Genomic DNA, 7,406 nt, shown 5'->3' on the forward strand with positions numbered 1-7,406 from the left:
GACAAATGAATGCTTGGCTAAGGAGCTGGTGCAGGAGGCAGAGTTTCAGCTTCTTGAATCATTGAAATCTCTTCTGGAGCAGAGGTGACCTATACAAGAGGAACAGGTTGCACCTAAACTGGAGGGGAACCAACATCATCACAGGGAGGTCCAGTGGTGCTACTCAGGATGGTTTAAATGAGAGTGGCAGGGTGCTGGGACCAGAGTGGCATGTCAGCAAGTGGAGGAATTAAGGGGAAGGTAGATGTTGGCACCAGTAATTCAGAAAGAAATGACAGGCAGAAACAGGTAAATGAACACAATAATATTAAATCAGCTAAAATGTGTTTATTTCAATTCATGGGGTATTATAGGTAAGGCAGATGAGCTTAGAGCCTGGATCAGTGCATGGGACAATGATGTTGTGGTCATTACAGAGACCTGGTTGAGAGACAGGCAGGACTGGCTGCTCAATCTCCAGCGTTTTGTTGTTTTAGACAAGATAGAGTGGAAGGTAAATGATGTTGAGAGTTGCATCACTAATCAGGGAGAATGTTACATCTGCACTCATGGAGGACATACTGGAGGGCCCATCCACTGACGCAATATGGGTAAACCTCAAAAATAAGATGGGTGTAGTCACTATGACAGCATTATACTATAGGCCCCCCAACAGCCACCAAGACATTGAGGTACAAATATGTAGGCAGATTATGGAAAGATGCAATAAAAACAGAGTTGTCATAGTGGGTGACTTTAACTTCCCAGTATTGACTGGGACTCTGTTAGAGCAACAGGCTTAGACAGGGCAGAATTTGTTACAGTAGGAGAGCATTTTGGAAACAGTTATCACAACTCCTCAAGTTTTAAGATAGCTAATATCAAGGATATGTCAGGACCTTGTGACAAGGTACAAAATTGGGAGACAGCAAATTATGTCAGCATTAGACAGGAACTAGGAAGTGTTATGAGGCAAGTCTACATTTGACATGGGGACTTGTTTAAAGACCAGCTAATGAGAGTTCAGGACCAGCATAATCCAGCAAGGAGAAAGGACAAGGATAGTAAGGTAAGGGACCTTTGGATAACAAGGGAGGTTATGAATTTAGTCAAAAGGAAAAGTGAAGGATATGTAAGATTTATGAAGCTAAAATTGGACAGGGCTCATGAGGAATATAAAGAAAGAGGAAAGAACTCAAGCAGGGAATTAGGAGAGCAAGAAGGAGCTTTGAAATGACCGTGGCAAGTAGGGTTAAAGAGAATCCCTAGGCATTCTATACATACATTAAAAACAAGAGGACAACTAGGGAGAAGGTAGAACCACTCAAGGATAAAGGAGGGAACTTGTGCTTGGAGGCAGAGGATGTGGGTGAGATCCTAAGTGAGTACTTTGTGTCAGTATTCACCCAGGAGAAGGATATGGAGGACAGTGAAATTTGTGTGGAGCATGCTAATATGCTACAGCATTTTGAGATCAAGAAAGAAGTGTGGGTGTCTTGAAGAGCATTAAGTTGGATAAGTCCCCGCGACCCAATGGTATCTACCCCAGATTACTGGGAGAGGCAAGATAGGAGATTGCTGGGGCCTTGACTAAGACCTTTGTATCTTCGCTAGCCACTGGAGAGGTCCGGGAGGACTGGCGAGTAGCTAATGTTGTTACTCTGTTCAAGAAGGAAACTATAGACTAGTGAGTCTCACATCGGTGATGTGAAGATATTGAAGAGAATTCTTAGGGATAAGAATTGTGCGCATTTGGAAAAAATATAGCCCGATTAGGGACAGTCAGCATGGCTTTGTGCAGGGCAGGTCATGTCTTATTAACTTGATTGAATTTTTTTGAGGAGGTGACAAAGGTGATCATAGAGTCATACAGCACAGAGACAGGTCCTTTGGCCCAAATTGGTCAATGCCAACCAAAATGTCCATCCATTCTAACCCCATTTCCCTGCACTTGGTCAATATCCTTCTAAACCTTTCCGATCCATGTATTCATCCAAATGCCTTTTAAATGTTGTTAATGTACCCACCTCAACTACTTCCACTGGCAGCTCATTCCATATGCATACCACCCTCTGTGTAAAAAAACTGTCCCTCAGGCTCCCATTTATTCTTTCCCCTTTACCTTTGATGTCCTCTCGTCCTTGATTCCCCAACCCTGGAAGAAGACTGAGTGCATTCACCCTATCCATGCCTCATGATCTTATACACTTCTAAGATCCCCCTTCAGTCTCCTACACTCTAAACAAAACAGTCCTAGCTTGTCCAACCTCTCCCTATGACACAGACCGTGGAGTCCTGGCAACAGCCTTGAAAATGTCCTCTGCACTCTTTCCAGTTTAATAACATCCTTCCTATAGCAAGGTGACCAAAACTGAACACAATACTCCAACTGCAACCTCACCAACGTCCTGGACAACTGCAACACAACTTCCCAACTTCTGTACTCAATGCCCTGACTGATGAAGGCCAGTGTGCCAAAAGCCTTCTTCACTGCTCCGTCTACCTATGACTCCAATTTCAGAGAACCATGCACCTGAACTCCAAGGTCCCTCTATTCCATTACACTCCTTAAGGCCCTACCATTCACCGTGAAACTCCTATCTTGATTTTACTTTCCAAAATGCAACACCTCACACTTATCCATATTAAACTCCATTTCCCATTTCTCAGCCCACTTCCCCAGCTGATCAAGATCCTGCTGCAATTCCTGATAATCTTCCTCACTGTCCACGATACCACTTATTTTAGGTGTCATCTGCAAACTTACTAATCATACCTTGTACATTCTCATCCAAATCATTGATATAGATAACAAACAGCAATGGGCCCAGCATCAACCCCTGAGGCACACCACTAGCCGTAGGCCTCCAGTCTGACAAGCATCCTTCCACAATTACTCTCTGCTTCCTACCATCAAGCCAATTGTGTATGCCATTTACCAGCTCTCCATGGATTCCAATGCAATCTACGTTTCCAGAGCAACCTATCACGTGGAACCTTAGCAAAGGCCTTACTGAAATGCACACAGACCACGTCAACCTTCCTGGTCACTTCATCAAAGAACAAATTTGTGAGGCATGATCTCCTACACAGAAGCTATGTTGACTACTCCTAATCAAACCCTATCTTTCCAAATGCATGTATAATTTAGGACAATCGTCGAATCCCTACAGCGTGGAAGCAGTCCATTCGGATCAGGGAGATGGAACACACAATAATTATTCCCCGTGCGTTGGACAGTGTGAGGGAGAAATAATAAGGGTGGGAACCGGCTGCTATTACATTTCCAGGGCTGGGAAAGGGGATTGGAAAATGTGTGAGAGAGAAATGACCATATGGGCAGTGATTAATTAATCAGAATGCATTCATTAAAAATACAGTCCAGTTTAAATAAAAACTCGAGGCTGAGTGATACGGGGTGAGGGGGATGGGAATACAAAATAAAATCGGGGGTACCGGTTGCCCAACCCCACTTACCGGCAAGGTGACTCACTGGACCCAAGCGGATTGTCTCCTCTTCCTCTCCACCCGCCAACGTCCCACCACCATAACCTTAGGGAACAGGACTTTACCGACACAGTTCACTCTCCCCATACGCTTTTCCTTTCTGGGTGGGACCGCCGCCATTTTAGCTTCAGGCCCCACCCCACGCGCGCGAAATGGCGGTTGATGGCCGTCTCGTGCCCCAAGTGACTGTTGGCAGCTGCTTCAGAAGAAAAACTCTTTAAAGAGAAACAACCCTTTCAGGAGAGAAAACAAAAACACAAAAGGGGCCGGCTCCGGGTGTCGCCACACACAATAATATGTATCAGAATGAAAAATACTCACAGACAGGGAGGTGAAAGTGATGAAGAAATTGTGTGTCGGTGCATCAAGTCCCAAAGCGCACTCTTCAGTAGGACGGCCGTTCCCCGACTCGAAACGTTGTCTCTGATTTATCTCTCTCTCTCTGGGCAGATGCTGCTAGACCTGAAGCACAGAAAAAGGTACTGGGGGGGGTTAAGTCCTTGTTCAGGATTCCCTTAAGGTTCAGTTGGCAGGCGGAATACAATGTGGGAAAGTGTGTGAGGTGATACGGTGGGATTAAAAGGAGAAAGGGGCAGAGTGTTTTCTAAATGGGGAAAGGCTTCAGAATTCTGAAGCGCAAAGGGACTTGTTAGTTTGTGTTCAGCATTCTTTTCAGGTTAAATGCAGGTTCAGTTGGCAGTTAGGTAAATGCAATATTCATGTTTGTTTGAGAAGGTTAGAATAAAAGCTCAGGGATGTACTGCTCAGGCTGTATAAGGCGTGAAATTTGAAAAATTATGAGCAGATTTAGATCCTGTATCAAAGGAAGGTTTTTTTTTCAAAAATATCCTGTACTCATAAAAAATGTGTGTATACCTCCATAGTTACTCAAGCATTTCAGTTCTGTACAAAAGCATATGAAGAAAACAAAAACATTGGAGTTGGACTGTATGCAATAAACAAACCAGAGGCATCTCTTACTTGTCTACGATTTAGTCCATCCCTGAGCACGTACTCCTGGACCTTGGAATGTGCCGGTCTGCAACACTCGGTCAGGGTCACCTCCTTGTTCTGGAAGACCAACAAGTTTCGGGCAGACCAAAGAGCATCTTTCACTGCGTTGATTGTCCTCCAGGCACAGTCGATGCCTGTCTCCGTGTGGGCCCCAGGGAATAGACCATGGAGCTGCTCAGGATGACCTTGGACAAAAACCACTGCATCTTTCTGCAAACTTCCTTTGCAGAGGAATATTCCAGATATGTGTGACAGTGTTATTCCCTGTCGTCCCAACTCTTTCCAAACCCCCCCCTCCCCCAGCCCCTTTGAGGGCAGCATGTGGTGGAGCGCACAGTCTGGGCATACAAGAAGGATCTCACAGGCAGTGCCCTTCTCACCGCCAGCCAGCGATGTCTTTGTGCTCGTTGGAAACTTCTGATGATGAGGCATTCTATCAAATGACTTTGACAGTCTGCTCAGGGAACAACCTAACAGGATCCACTCTCTCCTTTTCCCACAGGGTCTCGAGGATGCAACGTGCTGACCACTCCCTGATGGACTTGTGGTCAAAGATGTTCTCCTTTGCAAATTTCTCCACAATGGACAGGTGATACAGAACGGTCCAATGGACTCAGATGAGAGCAGACTTAGCCCCACCGGTTCTCTTTTACTGACGCAGCGGGGAGCAGACTGACCAATTGTGTCTCTGTTACTGATTTAGGGGACAGCACACTGACCCCAAATGTGCCTCTGTCACCGTCCGCGGGGAAAGCAGCCTGATATGACTATGACTATGACTATGACTATGTCTCTGTCACTGACCCGGGGAGAGGAGATTGATCCAACTGTGTCTCTGTCACTGACCCAGGGGAGGCGCAGACTGACCCCACTGTATGTATTACTGACCATGGGGTGAACAGACAGAAATGACATTGTTTGTATTGCAGATGCTGGAGAGAGCTCAATTTGTCTGTATCACTGACCCCCAAGGAGAACAGTCTGACCCCACTGTATCTGTTAAACTGACCCCAAGGAGAGCAGGCTGATACCTCTGTGTCTGAACCAATTGTGCATTTACGAAGGATTTGTTCTGTCCTGTTTGTCTTGAAGAGAGGTGTTGTCAGTCTGATGATGAGGTGTCAGCTCTGCAGAAAGCAAAGTAGATAGTTTGGGGTTTTTTAAAGTTAGACAAAGGAAGGATGAGTGGGTGGAGTCATGCTCACATAGATTCAGCGGCCGTAGTTTTATTTTCTGTTGTTGAATTTGTGTTTTTTGGTTTTGAAGCTGCTAGATACAGTGATCTCGCTCTCCTGCTGCTGCAGAAAAAGTCTTGAGTTCTTTCTCTCCTGTGAGATTGTTCGTTTCTTTTGGTGTTCGTTTCTTCTGGACTGGAGTAGATAGCAAGTGAGGGGTATCTGTTTTGCTGAATTTGCCTTTGCCAAGGCTGTGTTTTTCGGATGCTGCTGTACTGGTACAGTTCATGAGTAGAAGTTAGATAACATATTATTTTGATAGAGTAAAGTTGTGCTCATTCTTTTTTTTTTCTGCTTGTGTTTTAACTGCGGTGTAAGAATTAAGTGTTTTGCTGAAAGCATAGTAGTGTGACCAATTAAATTTCCTTTGAAACAGAGCACCTTGGAACTGTCGACAATATTACAGGCAATGGCTTAATAAGGCTGCACCTGCCTGTACTCAACTTCCTGTAAAACATACTCTAATATAGAGTTCTGCTTATTCTAGGAGGGATGTGAGTGCACTGGAGAGGGTGCACAGGAGATTTACCAGGATGTTGCCTGGGCTGGAGATTGTAAGTTCTAAAGAGAGATGGGACAGACTGGGGTTGTTTTCCTTAGAGCAGAGGAGATGGAGAGGGACCATGATTGAGATTATTAAAACTATGATGGATATAGATAGAGTTGACATGAAGAAATAAAGAACAAAGAAAATTACAGCACAGGAACAGGCCCTTCGGCCTTCCAAGCCTGCGCCGATCCAGATCCTCTATCTAAACCTGTCGCCTGTTTTCCAAGGATCTGTTTCCCTCTGCTCCCTGCCCATTCATGTATCTGTCTAAATACATCTTAAATGACACTATCATGCCCGCCTCTACGCAGAGGGTGCTGGGTGCCTGGAACGCTTTGCCAGCGGAGGTGGTAAAGAACTTTCCATGCATATCACCCTTAAATTTTTCCCCTCTCACCTTGAAATCGTGACCCCTGGTAATTGAGTCCCCCACTCTGGGGAGAAAGCTTCTTGCTATCCACCCTGTCTATACCTGTCATGATTTTGTAGACCTCAGTCAGGCCCCCCCTCAACCTCCATCTTTCTAATGTAAATAATCCTAATCTACTCAACCTCTCTTCATAGCTGGCACCCTCCATACCAGGCAACATCCTGGTGAACCTCCTCTGCACCCTCTCCAAAGCATCCACATCCTTTTGGTAATGTGGCGACCAGAACTGTATGCGGTATTCCAAATGTGGTTGAACCAAAGTCCTATACAACTGTAACATGACCTGCCAACTCTTGTACTCAATGCCCCGTCCAATGAATGAAAGCGTGCCGTATGAGTTCTTGACCACTCGATCGACCTGCGTTGCCACCTTCAGGGTACAATGGACCTGAACACCCAGATCTCTCTGTGCATCAATTTTCCCCAGGGTTTTTCCATTTACCCTATAGTTCACTCTTCAATTGGATCTTCCAAAATGCATCACCTCGCATTTGCCTGGATTGAACTCCATCTGCCATTTCTCTGCCCAACTCTCCAATCTATCTATATTCTGCTGCATTCTCCAACAGTCCCCTTCACTATCTGCTACTCCACCAATCTTAGTGGGATTAATGACAAAGGGGCATAGATGTAAGCCAAGGAAATTGAACCCTTTAGTTGAGGGAGAAGCAAGATGTTAATAAGTAAATGT

General features: G+C 45.2%; 1 long non-coding RNA gene across 1 annotated transcript; it reads left to right on the forward strand.

Moving 5' to 3' along the window:
* Positions 1 to 3,754: 3,754 nt before the first annotated feature.
* LOC125488036 lies at positions 3,755 to 5,963 on the forward strand. Its single transcript, XR_007266195.1, has 2 exons — positions 3,755 to 3,965; positions 5,003 to 5,963. It is a non-coding gene; the product is annotated as an uncharacterized LOC125488036 (long non-coding RNA).
* The last annotated feature ends 1,443 nt before the right edge of the window (positions 5,964 to 7,406 follow it).

The sequence above is a fragment of the Rhincodon typus genome, chromosome 48 (assembly GCF_021869965.1).
Source record: "Rhincodon typus isolate 14 chromosome 48, sRhiTyp1.1, whole genome shotgun sequence".
Taxonomy (NCBI): domain Eukaryota; kingdom Metazoa; phylum Chordata; class Chondrichthyes; order Orectolobiformes; family Rhincodontidae; genus Rhincodon; species Rhincodon typus.